The sequence below is a fragment of the Gorilla gorilla genome, chromosome 17 (assembly GCF_029281585.2).
Source record: "Gorilla gorilla gorilla isolate KB3781 chromosome 17, NHGRI_mGorGor1-v2.1_pri, whole genome shotgun sequence".
Classification (NCBI taxonomy): domain Eukaryota; kingdom Metazoa; phylum Chordata; class Mammalia; order Primates; family Hominidae; genus Gorilla; species Gorilla gorilla.
The window spans coordinates 84,748,813-84,767,069 of record NC_073241.2 but is presented as its reverse complement, the minus strand read 5'-3'; the positions used below and the strand labels follow the sequence as shown (position 1 = coordinate 84,767,069).

The window sequence follows — 18,257 nt, the reverse complement described above, 5'->3', positions numbered from 1 at the left end:
AGCTGGCATGGGAATGGATGGAGGCGTGTTTGAGTCATGGGCAGCCAGATCTAAAGAAGGCTACAAGTAGAGAGAGGACTGTGCATCTCCTTCCCATCACTGGAAGAGGAAGGGTATGAGGAGTAGGCTCTACATGAACATGAGAGCCAGCTCATGAAGGGCTGTACAAGCCATGTTCAGTGTTTATCATTCATTCTGCAAATACATACTCAGCACTATGTGTCAGGCACTTGGCTTCAGGAAACAAGGCAGAAAATAATGCCTGCCCTTGTGGAGCTTTTATTCAAGTGGGGAAGAGACAAACAGTAAACATGGCACTAGTGGTTTTGAAAATGGGCCAGAAGTATGTGTAGTCCAAATGGTTACAGACTCAGCATTTGCCAATATCATGGAGCCAAATCTAAGACTATTTAATAAAAATAAGTTTGCAATCATTTCCAGTCCTCAGCTGATAACTACAGATAGACTTATTCTTAACTCAACATATTTACAGGTAAAGTTGAAGGTTGCCTATAATTTATATTTATTGCTCACTCACATTGCATCAGGCATTGGGCTAAGCAAGCAAGCAAACCACATTTGAGAGAAGGCGCTGCAGTTTAATGCAATCAGTATTTCAAGTTCACCAGAGTAGAACTTAAGAGTAGAAGGTTTATTTGTTAAATAAGAATACCTGACCTTAATGGCTACCAAAAAAGAGTTGGAAGAATGAATAAAATCTAGTATTTGATGGCACAACAGGGTGATTATAATCAATAATAATTTAATAATACATTTAAAAATAACTGAAAGAGTATAATTGTATTGTTTGTAACATAAAGGATAAATGCTTGAGTTGATGGGTACTCCATTTACCCATATATGATTATTACACATTATAAACCTATATGAAAATATCTCATATACCTCATATATACCCACTATGTACCTACAAAAATTAAAATACACACACACACACACACACACACGCACACACACACACACACACACACACACACACACGCACACACACACACACACACACACACGCACACACACACACACACACGAATACTTGAGAGGTGATCAGAATGTCCTGTATTCCTGGCCGGGCACGGTGGCTCATGCCTGTAATCCCAGCACTTTGGGAGGCTGAGGCGGGCAGATCATGAGGTCAGGAGATTGAGACCATCCTGGCTAACACGGTGAAACCCCGTCTCTACTAAAAATACCAAAAAAAAAAAAGAAAAAAAATTAGCCGGGCATGGTGGCGGGTGCCTGTAGTCCCAGCTACTTGGGAGGCTGAGGCAGGAGAATGGCGTGAACCTGGGAGGCGGAGCTTGCAGTGAGCCGAGATCACGCCACTGCACTCTAGCCTCGGCAACACAGCGAGACTCCATCTCAAAAAAAAAAAAAAAAAAAAAAAAGAATGTCCTGTATTCCTGTTTGAAAACACATTACCAGAACCAGAATTCTTCCTTGAAGTTTTGAACAATATCACAATAACAGAAACATCTCAAGATTTTATCATGCAGACAAGCAAACAAAAAAATTCTACATAGTGATTGAAGTAGACATTTGCTTGTCACTCAAGATGAATTATTGTAAATAAGGAGTTTTTATTACAATGAACACTTTTTTTGGCAGAATTAATAAAGAGCAGAGGATACTAGAAGTCAGTGCATAGAAGCAAAAGGAGAAATATAGTTGAGCATAGTGAGTAGAGAAGATTTGCTTTCGTTTATTTGCCCTATACATTAAGACCATTGAATGAGACTATTTTGTGTATGACAAGCATTTGAAAAAATTGTTTTACTCTGGCAATCTTAGGCTGATTTGTTTTATTTCCTTTAGAATAAAAGTTGCAAGTGGGTAGGAATTATGCCTTAAAGTGTTAGCCTACAAAGGACTGGAAAACTACTCAAGGGTAACAGCTGAAGAGGAAATGGCTCTGTCAGTGTTGTGCACATGGATGATTGGGCACATAAGGGACACAAGCAGGGAGAAAGGTGCAGAGAGAAGAGCTCATAAAACCAAGGAAGCTTGCTTGGAACTAAAATAGAATAGCAAAAGTGAAAAGCCTGGGGAGCCACTAATGTGATATAGTTTCCCTCGTAACATAATGCAAATATGTAAAGTTGAAAACGTGTGCCGCCTCTTGCATAGACATTGCTGTCATCAGCAGCACACACAGTTGGGTATATTTGGCGAGGCATTTGATCTCCTGGCTCTCTGGTCTCTCAGCCCGTATCACCAGAGGCATGTATTTTCAAAACAGTCCAGATCAATGTCTGGTCTTTGTATCTGTGGTACAAATATAAAGCTTACTTGTCCACATAACAGCAAAGTAAATCCGTGGTCCATTAATGCTAAATTGTAAATAGTGATAGTCACTTTTGTCCACCAGTGTCTGTAATGTTTATTGCTAAAGCCCATACATGTTTATTGATATTATCCTAATCTGAAAACAGTAGCTGCTAGTTATCTATGTGCCAAACACTGTGCTGCTCTTTGCAAATTTTATCTAATAGCAACTCTTTGTGAGGAGTATTTGTTATCTGCATTTTACCCATAAGGAAGGTAGGAGGGACAGAAAGGTTAAAATAATCCAGATGGAGGACCCACTCTTGGTCACTGGTATGTTTTGGGCTTAGCACACAGTTCTGCCAGACTCTGCAACGTGTGTTCTTAACCATCAGACTTTATTTCTCTGGTGGGCAACACAGGTAGATGTGACAGGTTAGAAGTATTAGATGTAAATATAAGTTATGGAGATGATATGACTACTGAATTCACTACTGCACTTTTTTTACTTTTCTTTTTTAAAAACATGTATTTCAGCACACTGCTAAACCACAGCAAGAATCTTTTTAAAAAGACCTTACAAGAAGCATCATTACAGGTCACAAAATCAAGGGAAAATATTGTCATCATTATTTTTTAATAAGTGATAAGTGAGGCTGATGAGTGTAGACCTGTTGCTTTATTAATAGAAATATGTGCATCTGGTGAGGACTTGTATTTGCCAAGTACACTGCTGGCCTGGAATTAGACTCCTCTGTGGAATTCAGGTCAGTGTTTACACCCATAGTAGTTTACAATCTTTCACAAATTTGAGCAAAATATTAGGAAAGCACTTAGAAGCAATTTAGAGAATCAGAATTAAAGTAGAATCGGTGTAGCATGTATGTTCAGTGGAGAGGGGCGAGTAGAGGAGTGAGTTTCTCTGACAGATGATGAATCTAGTTTGTTTACTTTTTGGGAGACTCTGTTTCCACACTCACTGACATGTGAGTTTGCATCCTGGCTCAAGCACTTAAACTCCCCAGTCTCCTTTTTTGTGTGTGTGGGATGGAGATAACAAGGCCAACCTCACAAGGTTGTATAGGGTAAAGCGCCCAGTGTAAGATTTGAAGCACAGTAAGTCTTCAGTGGGGCTAGGTTTTCTCCTTCCTCCCTGCTACTTACCTCATGAAGAGGATGAATAAGTACAAATCTCTGTTCAGCGCTGCAAAGGAAGATTATCATATTTATTTATTTATTTATTTTTGAGAGAGAGTCTCACTCTGTTACCCAGGCTGGAATGCAGTGGCATGATCTTGGCCCACTGCAGCCTCCGCCTCCTGGGTTCAAGTGATTCTGCTGCCTCAGCCACCCAAGTGGCTGGGACTACAGGCATGTGCCAGCAGGCCCAGCTAATTTTTGTATATTTTGGTAGAGACAGGGTTTCGCCATGTTTACCAGGCTGGTCTCGAACTCCTGACTTCAAGTGATCCATCCACCTTGGCCCCCCAAAGTGCTGGGATTACAGGCATGAGCCACCTTGCCCAGCCCAGATTATCATTTTTAAATGCTGAAAACCTAAATTTCCCATTGCACTGTGCCTTTCACAGTGTTGACTTTCAGAGATATCCGTGCACCGCCTTTTGGTAGCTCCCTATGTCCTCTTGCTTCTCTAGTTGCCATTTCTTTGGAAGACCCCCCCGACATTAGTTATCTCGTTTTCCATGAGTGATTTTGAAACCCAGTTTGTGTCACAGTAAAATTTATTGAAATCGAAGAAACACTGGATCTTGAGAGATACCACCAGCACCTGCAGTCTTAACGCTTCATCTCCTCTCCTGACCTGGGTCCAACTCATCTTTCTTTCTCATCACCGCCTGCCGCCATCTTGTTTACTCCAAGTCTTCACCATTCAGTCAGAAATACAAAGCCCTGCATGGGTCAGGTAGTCCTCAGAGAAGGAGAGAAGTAAGGAAGAAAGTGGAGGCCGGCCACGGTGGTTCACAACTGTAATCCCAGCACTTTTGGAGGCTGAGGCGGGCGGATCACCTGAGGTCAGGAGTTCAAGACCAGCTTGGCCAACGTGGTGAAACCCCGTCTCTAATAAAAATACAAAAATTAGCTGGGCTTGGTGGCAGGTGCCTGTAATCCCAGCTACTCGGGAGGCTGAGGCGAGAGAATCGCTTGAACCCGGAAGGCGGAGGTTGCAGTGAGCCGAGATCGCCCCATTGCACTCTAGCCTGGGCAACAAGAGCAAAACTCCGTCTGAAAACACAAAAAACAAGAAAGAAGGTGGAATCAATGGGATGTAGGGGTTCCAAAAATTTGGATGAGATGTCAGGTTTCTCAGATGTGTTCCTTGATTTGAGGTAGGTGATCTTAGAAGAGCAGCAACTAAACTCCAACTGGCTCCTTTTTCCCCCATGTCTTAGAAGAAAATGTGCTTCGTTTTTATTCTCTTGACAACCCTCTGCATTTGCATCTTTCAGCTTCTTCTAACTTGTGTCTCCTGGGACCTTTCTTTTCATAACTCTATTTTCTTTCATCATCTGTCTTTCCCCTGACTCCTTTTCCCTTTGCTTCAAAATGTGCAAATGGATCCTCTCTTCTCTGGCAGTGATTATCAAAGTGTGGTTTCTTGGTGAAATGTGATCACTTACTTCAAATCTCCTGGGATGATGTGAAAGTTGGGACCCACTTCAGGCCTATGTGTCAATACCTCAGTATGATATATTCCAGCAACTTTCCCAAAAAACTACTTAGTTTCCAAGGCAGTTTGGCATCTCCTAGAGTGGCACAGCAAATTCCATGATTTTTTTCTAGCCCTGTTCGTTTTGTCTTTGAAAACCTGTCTCCCTCAACATCCACAATGTTAAAAACGTCTAACTTGCCTTCTGTTTCGCTCACTACTCTTTTTTTTTTTTTCCCCTGCTTTCTGCTTCTGTCTTCATAAGTGCAGGCATGGGAAGAGCTGGGAATCTGGAGTCCCAGTGGGGTTTGATTCCGTAATGTCATTGCTCAGTAGCTGCGTGATCTTGGGTCACCCATGTATCTTCAGTAGGGCATCTGCTCTGGAGGTTTGTGTGGCTTGCAAGTGTCATTTTTACATTGGGAGCCCAAATGCAATTGTTTGTGCTCTAAAAATCTGCCTCTTCCAGTTTGCTGGTGGAAAACTTGGAAATTATTGGCTTTGCCAGGGTTGTGGCCTCTGGATGAGAGCTAAAAGGTGAACAGCCTTTTATCCATTCTGCCTCCCCCCACTTACTCAGGGTCCTTTCCTGTTACAAATCATAGTTTGTATGGCATGGCAAGTACTGGAAGGGAGAAATTCTCTCCAGTGAGCTAGAAAATGCAACGGGATCTGTTTGTGATTGATAGAGATAAGAGTGCCTGATCTACTTTTCCCTCTGCCAGAAAAGTATTTTTCCCTGACAGCTGGAGACATCAAAGATCTGAAGCTGTGAATACAGAGAGATGAATGTTCTAATATTAATATTATATTAAAAAAAATACCACGTAACATTTAACGTCAACATGTCTAGTTTCCTCTGTCTGGTAACCCCCAGTCGTCCATATGCAAAAAGGGGAATTCCAATCACAGAGGTCCTCACTCCAAGGAGACAGGCAACCATTACGTGTCTGTGAATAGCTGAGTAAGCCAAACTGTGATAGTTTCTGATAGATCATGTCAAGACCTAAATAGTGGAATCTTAAAGATTTGGAGGTGGGGAGCAAGTCACCTGGATTGATGAGGACTCACTGATGAACTGACCAAATTGTTTTTTTTTGTTGTTGTTGTTTTTTTTTTGAGATGGAGTCTTGCTCTGTCCCCCAAGCTGGAGTGCAGTGGTGCCATCTTGGCTCATCGCAAGCTCCGCCTCCCGGGTTCACGCCATTCTCCTGCCTCAGCCTCCCGAGTAGCTGGGACCACAGGCGCCCGCCACCATGCCCGGCTAATTTTTTGTATTTTTAGTAGAGATGGGGTTTCACCGTGTTAGCCAGATGGTCTTGATCTCCTGACCTTGTGATCCGCTGGTCTTGGCCTCTCAAAGTGCTGGGATTACAGGCGTGAGCCATCGCGCTCGGCCCCAAATGGGATTTTTAGGAGTTCTCATGGAAGAGATGGAAGTTTCTTCTTGAGTGAGAGCAATCCCAGAGTCTGATATTTCACCTAGTACATGGGAAGGGAACATGTTTTGTCCTAAGCCAGGTGTGAAGTATAGTCATTCATGTTGGGCAAAAACGTGGCAGGACTTGGAACTTCTGCGGGGACCCACAAAGGAGAATAGAGGAGAAGACTCCATGAAATTTCTGGTCCTGGTGTTGTGTGGATGGCCCAGGGCCCTGGCCAGAGAGATTCAACTACTAGGTGAGGTTTTTTCACTTTAGACAACCCTGCTAAGGGTTCATTTCACTTATATGCCGTCTGTGGGCCTTTGATGGTTCTTTTTTCCTATATTTGCTATGAATATATTTATGCATTAAAAAAATTTGCATCATTGTAACTTTTCATTGACAAAATATATTTAATATGCTCGGTTTTTACAGTTTTGCTTAATTAGTTTTTTTCCCACTTATATTTATTTTCTGTAACTTTTCTCTTTTTTATTGTCTGTTTTGCTCTATTAAGATGTTATATATCTTCTCCTCCTTCTCCAGAGTAGACCTCTCATCAGTTCACCAAAATCTCTCTCCAGTAAGAGTCAGGAGGCTTACCGTGTGACAACCCCTTCAAGGCAATAAGGCTCCAACTAAGAGATTAAGATTGTTTTTTGACACCAAACATTGTTTATCCTCTTAATTTTGAGCTATGTAGCCTGAAATCCATGCTCTGTGATGAAATGGAGGTGGTTTATCTGAGCTTTAATACTCTTAAAAATGAAGATAATGATATCTCAGAGCATAGTAATGAAAATTAAATAAGATGCATGCATCTAGCAGAGAAGCTAAGAAATAGGAGATTCTTAACAAATGTAACCTCATTTCTTCTTTAGTTTCTGTAAAACCCCAGGAACGTTAGAAAATGTGTAGGTCGAAAGGAGAAGATCATGAGTTTGGTGTTAATTTTGAGGTACCTTTAACCAGTCAAGTGAAGACATGAAGTAGACAGTTGAATTTAAGGGTGTGCAGATCAGAGATGTCTGAGTGGAGAGTCTGCAGTTGAAGAGCTGTTTGTAGAGATGCCAGTTGATGGTATGAGATTGCTTATGGAGTCCTGAGTAACAGGTGGGCCTTGAGCCTAGCAGTAGAAGGATTTTCAAGATTTAAAGACATTCAATTGAGAACAAAAGAGCATGCCAGGGACTGGGAGAGAAGGGAAATGTGATGTTATAGAAGCTATGCTAAGCATAGTTTTTTAAGAAGGAGGGGATGGGTGTGTCTTTTTTGGTCATCAAGGAAGATGAGTACTCAACAGTGTCTCTTGGCTTTAACTACTTTAGTGGTCACTGTTGACATTTTCAGAGAGTTTTCTTGGTGGAATCATGGAATAGGAACTGACTTTCCATCCCTCAGAGTTGAGTTGTCTTTCATCTGACTTGGCAAAGTATTTCTTTTATGTACTTCTAATGTGATTTTTCTCTATTGTTTATAGTTGTTTGCACTTTTCATTCACGTAATAAATTATCAGTTTCCTGAAGACAGAGGTCATGCAAAATCCCATGTAAATTACACCTAGTTAAGTATTTAGTCTTAAAATCATTGGTTCTCATGATGAACAAAACACGTTTCTTGGTCTGTTCATTTATTCATTCATTCGCTGAACAGTTTTTTACTTACCAATTCCATACAAATAGCAGGTACTATTTTAGGTTATGTGAATATAGTGGTGAACATAAGATACTCCCTTTTCTGTAAACTTTCATTGTGGGTGGAGACAGATGAGAAGGAATGAATACAAATGTTGAGGGCGTTCAGTGTCTTCACTTACTTGTTCCTCACAACAATAGCGTGATGTAGATGTTATTCCTAGTCCTATTTCATTGATGAGAAGATGGAGGTATCAAGATATTCAGTAACTTGCCAGGGTTCTCAGTTCATTGGAAGCAGGGATGATGGTTGGAGCTAGGATTCAAACCCAGGCGGTTTGACTCTCAGATCCACTTTGCTAATCATCTCACTACACTGCAAAGTGTTTGGCATGGGGAAAATCATTATTCTTATTATTAATGTAGTTAATAGTAACTATTTCTCAAGGGAGCTGAGGAATCATTTACTCTAATTCAGATGAGAAAACGGACACTCATTCAGCTAGCTATTGGCAGAACTGAAATTTAGAAGCCACATTTCCAGGCTCCCCTTCCAATGTTTTCCCCTCATCCAGTACCTCTTCTTTAAGGAATGGAGTATGGAAAAGGGAAAAGAAGCTGGAAGAACGAAGGAATGGGCAAGGAGAAGGAAGGGTGTGTAGAGGAGATATAGGAAATAATTAAACCTGTTGGATTTGGGGTTTTTGATGCTATTGAACTGTCTGGTTTTTAAAGTTTTTTTCCCCCTTATATTCTTAAGAGGTAGATACCCTTGAAATGATATCTTCATGCAAAATAGTGTTTTATTTCATCTATGACCAAAAAATAATTCAGGAACTAGGAAACCTTAGCTCCTTAAAAAGTAAAAGACTGTATTTTGGGAAAGAACATTGTTACTGGAATTTATACTGTGACGACACTGGTTGGTAGACACACTAGGAGCTTTGAGGAGTGTGTTTGTGTGTGTGTGTGTCTTTGTGTGTCTGTGTTTGTGTCTTTGTCTGTGTTTGTATATGTTTGTATATTAGTATGATATTTATAGAAGTACATATTTATTTTATAAAATACTGGTAGTGTTTAATTTACTTTGTGCATACTCTTTAGGGGAGAGGGTATTGAAATATTTTTCTGGGTTGGAAAAGTTTTTGTACTTACATGCAAGGCTGCTCTAAAATCAAGCACCATATTGAAACATCACAAATATACACTAAGCAAGGGACAGATGCACAAGGAATTTACGCAGAGTTTTTCTAAATGGCAAATAATTAGAGGGGAACAGATGCCTATGGGCAGCAAAGGATGAAATGAGGTACCAGGAATTTTAAAAGGGAGATGGAAATACAAATGTAGAATGCAGTTGCTCTCAAGGATGTTTAAGCCTAGAGGGTGTGCTTGCCCAAAGTTCACTCTTTTTGTGGGTATTGACTTAAATTTGGTTCTCTCTTCACCTGTCTTCCCCAAAGAAGTAGATGATGCTAATCATTCTGAAGTGGAACAGATTTTCTGTGGAACCTCAGTTTTGGATGATCTGTGGCTGCATCTCTTTCTTCTGCCTCCCTAGGGTCTTGTCCTTTTATAGGACTGCCAGGATATGACATTTCACAACCATGTCAGTTCTCACTTATTTATTATTTATACCCCATATCCTTCCAAAAGGGTTTTTAGGTAGCCTACCAATAAAAGACACATATGAAAATATATGTGTGTGTGTGTGTGTGTGTATATATATATATATATATATAATTTTTTTTCTTGGTTTGTGTTTTAGGATGGACATGTCCCTTCTTTAGAAACAAGTCCGCTGTAAAATGGGTTGTATCCATCTCAGAGCTATTCTGCGTAGTCTTGATGTGGAAAAGGAAACAAATCTCCAAGAATAAAGTAGAGCACTAGGCATTTCCCATCTTCCTGTAGAGTGGTAGTTTAAACAGCAGGGGCACTGAGCAGAGCGATTGAGCAACCCAGCAAAGCTGAGCTGTAGCACCTGATCATTATCCCTCAGGTTTAAGATTTACCTGTTGTGCTCATTGTAACAAAAGAAATGAAATCTCTGTAATTATATTGGAAGGGGGGAGGAGATCGTGTTTTAGTTCCTTTGATCTTGAGCTAGAATAGGCTCTGCTTTTGGAAATTTAATTTGAAAGAGCCCAACGTACACATCTGCTTTTTGTACTGCAATTTCTATTGAACTTGAAAATAGAAATTTATTAATGCAAATGTGTAGAGTCTGTTCCTTGAGGAAAAGATATACTCATTCAAAACACAAGGTGATCCCTTCCTACATAGCTATGGAAGATGTTAATATGTTTTCTGTTTTTTTTTTTCCTTGACTTCAGATATGAGGTTCCTTGCTAACAAGGACTAAGCATAAAAATTATAGGATCCATTGGAGAATGGAAAGATTCATTCAATACTTAAAAGTTTCCAAAGGACAAATTCATTGGTGAAGAGCTGGGGGAAGCATACTGAATCCTCAAAAGAAAAAAAAAAGCCAAAAACAAGTGCATCATCAAACCATTCTGAGAACATGTTTGAATTGATGATAGGGCCCATGCTAAGAGACAAAGCTTTCATTTCAACGAATCCAATCTGCCTAGTGTTCTGTAAAATTGCCTTTGCCTGTAAATGGAATGGCATGCAGATTTTAGGTAGGACACTTTCTCACCCAACTTAGCCTGTACTCTATTTCATTTTTTCCACCATTACATGAAGCTTCACATAAATGACAACTTGACTTAATCCTTAAAGTGGCTGGATTGTGTGGTCTATTTTGATTAAACTTTTTCTTGTTCTTAGTGTAAATTTTCAGTAATGCCTAAAATGTCATGAGCATTTTGGGACATAAATCCTTTAAGCTATTTTGCAGTCATATAGTTGTTCTTTGGAGGGTTTGAGTGCTTTCCTAAACTCCTTCTCATCTCTAAATAGGCAAAATAAATTATAAATTGTCGAGAACATTCAATCACTCTTCGGATGATCAGGCATCTCCTAAAGCTGGGGAAAGTATCCATTTTCAATATTTTGAGTAAATAGAGTTGATTCTTTATAATATTTGTACTGTATCAAAAGATCTCAAAAACTGTTATAAATTACCTAGACTTAAGGAAGAAGACATGATTAAATAATTCATTGGATCAATAAAACCCATCTACTTTTTTCTGATGTGGTGTGATGAAGTTTTTTTTCAAATGGGGTAGGTGGGCCTCAGTGCTGTGTATTATCCTTTTGATTCTATTGATTACTGTCTTTCTCTGCTCCCCCCTTAGTTGTTGTTTGATATTTTTGTGCTTTTTGTTTGTTTTGTTTTAAAGAAAGGAAAGCTGAAAGCCATAGAAAGTTAGGCTGTGAGTTAGGAATTCTGAGTTTAAAGCAGGGAGCCTGTCCCTAACTTTGTGTTTAAGTTGGTGTTTCAGTTATGTTGCCAGTGTAAGCTTGTGACCCTTACAAATGTACAATTTCATTTGGGTTCAGTGATTCCTGGATGAGTTTGTGATATAGGATGCCAAAGGCCGTGGAATTTATTTAAGACACAAAATCTTGAGACAGAGCTGATTCCTTGGAAGCTTGTGGGTAACTAGAGTCTCATGTTAACTAATCTGGAGGGGGCTAAGAAAAGTCTTCCTACCCACTTCCAATTAATTAATTTCTAACATTTCTATCTAATCATGACTTTGTCAAGTGACACACATCTTTTTTCCTCACAGGCAAGAAACTCACACACAAAATTTCTATTTCTAATGGCAGACAGTTGGGGTGCCGCAGCCAAGCAGTCACCCTTAAAAATTAATGAGCGTAATGATGGTTAGAGAAGCGATTCTGATGGTGGTTGGAGAGGGAGGGGCCATGGGGATGGCAGAAGGAGGAAGACCGGACTCCTCATAAGTGACAATGATGTGAGCCCCTGTCCTCATCTCCCCTCCCATCCCCCCTTCCCCCCAGTCACCACCCCTTCCATCCTCCTCTCTTTACAGGAGCCAAAGCAGATAGAAAGACAGGGCGATTATGAAGACGTCAGTTGGAGTGTAGGCAGGCGAGAGGGGCGCAGCGCCCCAGATGAGGTCCGGGGGGAGCTGAGGAGGGTCACTCATGGACGACCGTGTGTGTGTGTCTGACAGACTGTGAAATGGTGCGTTGTTGCACGGCTGCGCTGCACCTGGGCCCTTCATCTGTGATTGATTGGTTTGGTCATGTGTAATGGTCCCATCTGCTCTGTGTTGTTTTTCTTTTTTTACTTATAAACACCGTTCCCAGAGGCTGAGAGAGGATGAGCTATGTTTTGTCATCTTCACTTACACTTTAGCTCAAAAAAGTGGTCAAGTAGGTAAGCTCTAAAGTCTGTCCAAGTAATGTAGTAGGAAAGTACGGTTTTTCCCCTTTGCTTGATTGTGTGTGTGTGTGTGTGTGCGCGCGTGTGCCTCTCCTGCGCACGCATGTGTGCGTGGAGTTTTAATGCTGCCTGTTAATATCTGAATAGTTCGTGAACCACGGAAGACCAAAATATCGCAGAAATGATTTGCACAACTCTGTGTATTGTGACTCTTACTGCAGTGAGGATTTTTTTTGTAACGGAGCCAATACTTAATTAAAACCGCTGACATCATGGTGTTATAATTAAGCGTGGCATTAATTAAGCTGGAATAACGATTTTTTTTATTAAGAACTGCTTCTATTGTATAAGACCGTTATCGCCTAAAAACAAAATAATTTTAAGGCAAAAATAAATTTGCTTTAACCTAGCCCTTTTCAACTTCCCCCAAAGTCCGGCCTCAGGACTGTCATCATCAGGGCTCCGAGTCTGTGTGTGCGTGTGTGTGTGTGAGCATGTGCGTGTGTGTGTGTGTGTTTGGTGGTGTTGGGTTGGGGGAGAGTGGAAGTGAAATTTGTTTTTTTTCACCCAAAAATGCTGATCGGCTCCTGGCATTCTGATGGCTAATTATGCATCGGAGAGCTTCGACAGCTGCATTCATCATCATAAAATGTAATAATTAATGACATTCCAACAAAGAAAAATATGCAAATGAGGACTCATTAGCATTTTCATATTCAGCTTTGATAATGCTTTTGCTGACAAGGTTGTAATTAATGAAAATTCATGTCGCAGTCAGGAGATTGGATCGGTTTCATTCCGCTCACAATTCCCAAATGCTTGCATTATGGAAAATCGGCGGCTCTGCCAACTTTTCAGGGAAGAAAAAAACACACACACACACTAAAAGCACCAGATGCAAATTAATGGTAGGGAGTCTTTAACTCTTTAAACCACCCCCCTAAATTTCCATCATAGGAAACATGTGATGAGTGTTAGCCTAAGAACTAGATTCTCTTTTTTTTAATAATAGGAAAGTACTTTTATTTGTGACCCAAGTATGAGAATTTCTGGCAAACTTTTTTTTAATATTAAAAAAAAACCCCAAAACCCTCCACCTTTTCCCTTCTTTCCTTTTCCCTTTCAAGACTATTTAAATGTACATAGTAAAACATGTTAGGACAGCCAAGCCCCAGCATGTTGTGTTCTGTCCTCTGGCTGGCAGATTCACGCCACAACAGTTTATTCATCCACATGCTTTTTGGCGACTCTTCATCACGTATTTGGGCTTAGATCTTCTGGTGCCTCCCTCGGCGTGCTACCCATAAGGTCGAAAGAAAAGCAAGTATTCGATTTCTCTATTCAGGGTGGGTTTTTTTTTTTTTTTTTTTTTTGGATGATAGTGGGGTTTTTTTGTGTGTGTGCTTTTTCTTTTTAATCTATTCCCTTTGTGGTTTAGTGTAAGAGTTTGAGAATGTGCCCATAATTCTCTCACTCAACACTTCTGGTTTAGTGTTGTTCTTCAAATGTAATTTTAGGAGACACTCTGCAATCAAAATGGAAACCCAGAAACCCCAGAGCAGAGATATCGACAAATATTTAACACAGAGAGCTATTAATTTATGAAAGCCTCTGTGTGCTGCTTTCAAAATGTGGAACTTTAGGTTGGCAAATATACACTTCATGCCAACCTGGTACCATGTTTGACAGACAAGCCTGAAGTTAAACTGAAAGTTCTATCTGGCCCTCAAGGTTAGAAAGAAAAACTTAAACAGAGTCTGACTTCATTTTCTATTTGATCTTTAGGTTAAAAAATGATGATTATTAAAACTGGTCTTTTTGCTGAGGCAGATGTTTTAATAAAAGGTTTGTATAATGATTAAGAAAAAGGGAAAATAGAAGTGTATTTCTTTATAAATTATAACGTTTATAAGCATTTTCACTCTCAGATGAATAAAATGACTTCTGGGAGTTCCTAAGATGCAGTTTCCTGTTTATTTAAAGTTAAATTGTAATTCCCAAAGTTGCTAGCCCAGCATAAATAAAGATTATAATACGCCTTGTTAAGGGAAGAGAGAAACTTTGATATGCGGGGCCTTATTTTTTAGAGTATTTCAGTAAAACAGAAAGAATCATCAGTTATTTCACGAAAATTTTAAAATAAATCTTTTTTCCCTTGTATGCGATTAAGAATGACTAGGTTTCATTCCTTGTTAAACTCTTGGGGTTCCAAGAAACAGAATTTTATTTCAATCTCTTGCTTCTTCCAACTTTTATTTTGTCACAGTTTGTACATGAACCTGTGTGTGTGTACACAGGCATGTGTGTAAATGTGTGTGTGTCCATGTCTAAAGATTAGGGTGGCTCTGTCCTCTCTCCTGTAAAATCTATTGTGGTAAAATAGCAGGCAAAAGAAGGTTTTACTTTTTTTTTTTCCTTTTAGTTTATTTCTTTTTTTGTGTGGGCAAACTGCCCATCCAGATGGTAGAATTTCACCTGTAAGCAATCTGAAACGATAGGTTAATTCTGACATTTTATAGAGCTTTTTTACTTTCTTTCCACACAGTACAACTAAGTGCAGAATAACTGCTCAAGATAATGTTTCTTTTTTTTTTTTTCTTTTAAAGCGCTTCCTGCTGTGATTGGTTCTTTTTTCCCCCAAATCTGAATTTGGGGCTCATTTAAAATCTGTGGCTTTAGGCACTTTGCTGTTATTGTCAAAACCACATCTAATGAAATCTTTGACCGGCTTCTAATATGTGTAAATGAGGAAGCGATGGCAGAAGTGAAAAAGCAGGTTAGTCGCCGAGAAGCAGATCCTTGTAATTTTATAACGCTGAACGTTCCACTGGCTTTGATAAATTTACTGTTAGTTTTCTCCTCCCACCAAATTCACAGATGTATACCAACTCATAACTTCCCAAGTAATGCCTAGCATGGTATTAGCCCCCGGAATCCTGGGACTTGCTTTTGTTGTCAGTGTGGTTAGCCTCTGGTGGCTTATGTGACTGAGTAAACTGGAGAAAAACTTCAGGGTGATTCGTTGTCCCATGATCAAGGAATCCCATTATTTCCAAAAGCGGGTTTAGAAGATGTTTTTGGAGTAGAGTGTGGAAGGGAAAGGGAGTATTGGAGATTGTTTTTACACATAATAATGGTAATCATGCTGTGTTGACAAGTTAGTTTTGAATGTGCCACCTTCTTGTTTTTATTTCTAGAAAACCTTCATTTTCATGAATTATTTCTTGAGCTGATGATAAAGATGACTTTAGAGACATCTTCTCCCCTGGTGTATTCCTCTAGGGAAACGTTTTTGAAAGTGTTGCCCTTTATTATACCTGTAAGGCTTGGGACCTTTGTCATGGCATTGTTTGTTGCTTTTTCCGTTTCCTGTTTTGCACATGTTAATTCCTGTGGACATTTTCTTTTTAAAGTGATGGGATTTTCACTGTCCAGCAGCAAGCCACATTTACTGGAGTTATTGAACTCTGTAATAGGAAACCTGTGGGTGATCAGTTACCCTCCCTAGAAGATACTGCTTCAGTCAATGAGAATTACAGCCCCATGACTGAGAATTTTAAAGAAGGGGTTCCACTAAGACACCCAGATGTTTTGTTTCAGGTGTTGCAACAAAATCAACATTTGTTTGTGGGCAGCGAAGCCAGTGTTCCTGCCAGTATTCCCGTTCAGTCGCTTCTCATATTTCCCTTGCAAACTTTCCCATTGGTTGGGGTCTGTGGAGAGATTTCAGTGGCTGGCTGGTGGAAATGTTTGGGAGAACATTTGCGTATCAAAGCAACCTAAATATTTGCAAAAATGTTTGCTTGAGAAAAAAGAATCCACTTAGGATTAGGAAGTAACTGCTTAAACATTTTAAAAGCATTTGTGATTTCCCTAAGTATATTACTCATGAGCCACTGCCTAACCTGAATTTCAGGGGTCACTCTGGAATCTGTATATTTAAAAACCCTATAAGATAATAAAGGTTTTGCTTTATGATTAAGATCTGAATCCATACATTAAAATGAAAAAACACTTGACAAGACAAAATATATTTTAAGAATTGTTTATCATTTAGTGAACCTGCAAAACAAAAGATGTAAAGAAAGGGCCTCATGAAATGGTTGGATGTTGAATACCTCTAACGTCATTCTTTCCCTCTACTGTAGATTTTTTGTTGATAAAACCCAATTGTATTGCTATGATATGACATTCCTTCTGTTGGAGTCCATAAGCTTTCTTCCAGTGGTAATGATTTGAATGTCAGATCTTTTTCTTGAGTTTAATGTAGGCATTTTCTGTCCACATAATTAAAGTTTCAGCTACATTTTACTGATGGTTTGGAAACAGTATGTGTAAAACTCAGTGTAGGCCAATTTTTCCAATTTGTTAACAAGGTAGGAGTTGAGCATTGACAATTACTGTACTTAAAAGCCCCTCGGATCAGGTGTTATTTTACCATCTGGACATTTTAATTAGTAATAAAAGTGTGGATCTGGATACACAGAAATAGGATCTACAGTACACAATGGCCCAATGCACTCTGTTGGTGCTGAGGTGTATGTGGCTACATTTTATAAATATGTATGTATGTGTGTGTGTGGGCAAGTGTAATTATGTGCCAGGTGTGTCCTTCTTCAAACTGGGCACTAACACAACACCAAAAAATTTGGCTACTTTTCTTAGATAAAAAGTAAAAATGTATAATCTGTAAACTTGCACAGAAGTAAAACTGTATCTTTTTAATGGTCCTACTTCCTCAAGTATGGCATGACAAAATATAATGCTGACATTTAGGTAGGCCTGGGCAAAAGATGTGACTCTTCTCTTTCATAGCTGTGTGCTCTAAGGCAAATAAATTAACCACCAAGTATCCCTTTTTTCTCATATTCAGAATGAAAGTATAAATGATAATTGTTATGGTATCTACCTATAACAGTATTATGAGGAAGCTCATTTGAGCATGTATGTTGAAAAGCACTTAATAAAATATAAGGAGTCATAACAGTTCTTAACAATTGATTGTTAATACAGGATGCAAATGACCAATTCATACCCCACATATCATCTTTTATAATTCAGTAAATCATCTCATATTTAAAAATAAGGGAGATGCAAATATAATGTTACATTAGATTATTAACAAATGATAACTAAGACCACCAGAAAAAAATGTGTTCATAAGTTTCAACATAAAGCAAAATGACTCATTCTTATAAAGTATATACAGGCTCATTGAAGCAATGTTATCCTTAATTAAGGCAAAAGCGGATGCATTTGAGGGAAATAGTGACCCTCTGGAGAAATAGAGAATGAAAATAGTTTAGGGAAATGAGTCTTAACATCTTCTCTTTTGGAAAAATTCATGCATGTTTCTCTTAATCATTATGAATTTCATGTTTGCAAACCAGTGTGAATACTTAAACGATAATCATTATTGTTTAGAATCTACCTATTACTACACACACAGATACACACACACACACACACACACACACATTTGCTCAAGAAAATCATCCTCAGGAAGTAAAGGAGTTGATAAAATTACCATTGGAGCAGATGAGTTTGGATACTTCTACTGAAAGCTGTTTCAGTTTTTATTATAGGTACAGTTCTCCCCCGAGAATTCTTTGGGAGAAATAAAAACATTCGTTTTTAATTTAAAAGAATGGTAACACGCTGTAGCATAATATTAACTATTTCAGTGATTTTATCAATTTTATCTTCCTCTGCCTTAATGTAATAAATGCATATCTTGATTAAGTACAGATCTTTACATTACATTGTCCCTAATGACAAATATTATTTTAGGCAACTTAGTTTTAATCATCAGAGTGTCTTAGGGAGCTTATAAAACTTGCCTCTGGGACATGGTATTAGCAGGATGTACAGAGTTCCTTTTTGGTGCCATGCTAGGAGGAGATAAATTCAACAGAGTCAGT

The 18,257-nt window shown here is 39.1% G+C and overlaps 1 protein-coding gene across 31 annotated transcripts in view; it reads left to right on the top strand.

The window, feature by feature from the left end:
• TCF4 (transcription factor 4) overlaps positions 1-18,257 on the top strand; it is a 367,386-nt gene that overhangs the window by 154,546 nt on the left and 194,583 nt on the right. Inside the window, exon 1 of one of the 31 annotated variants that reach the window (XM_063699242.1) lies at positions 13,613-13,682. The exons of 29 other annotated variants lie outside the window; for them this stretch is intronic. The gene's annotated coding sequence lies outside the window, so the exon portion shown is untranslated. Of the gene's footprint in view, positions 1-13,612; positions 13,683-18,257 lie in introns of those variants that run through there. One more of the 31 variants, XM_055368188.2, reaches the window with a different exon arrangement.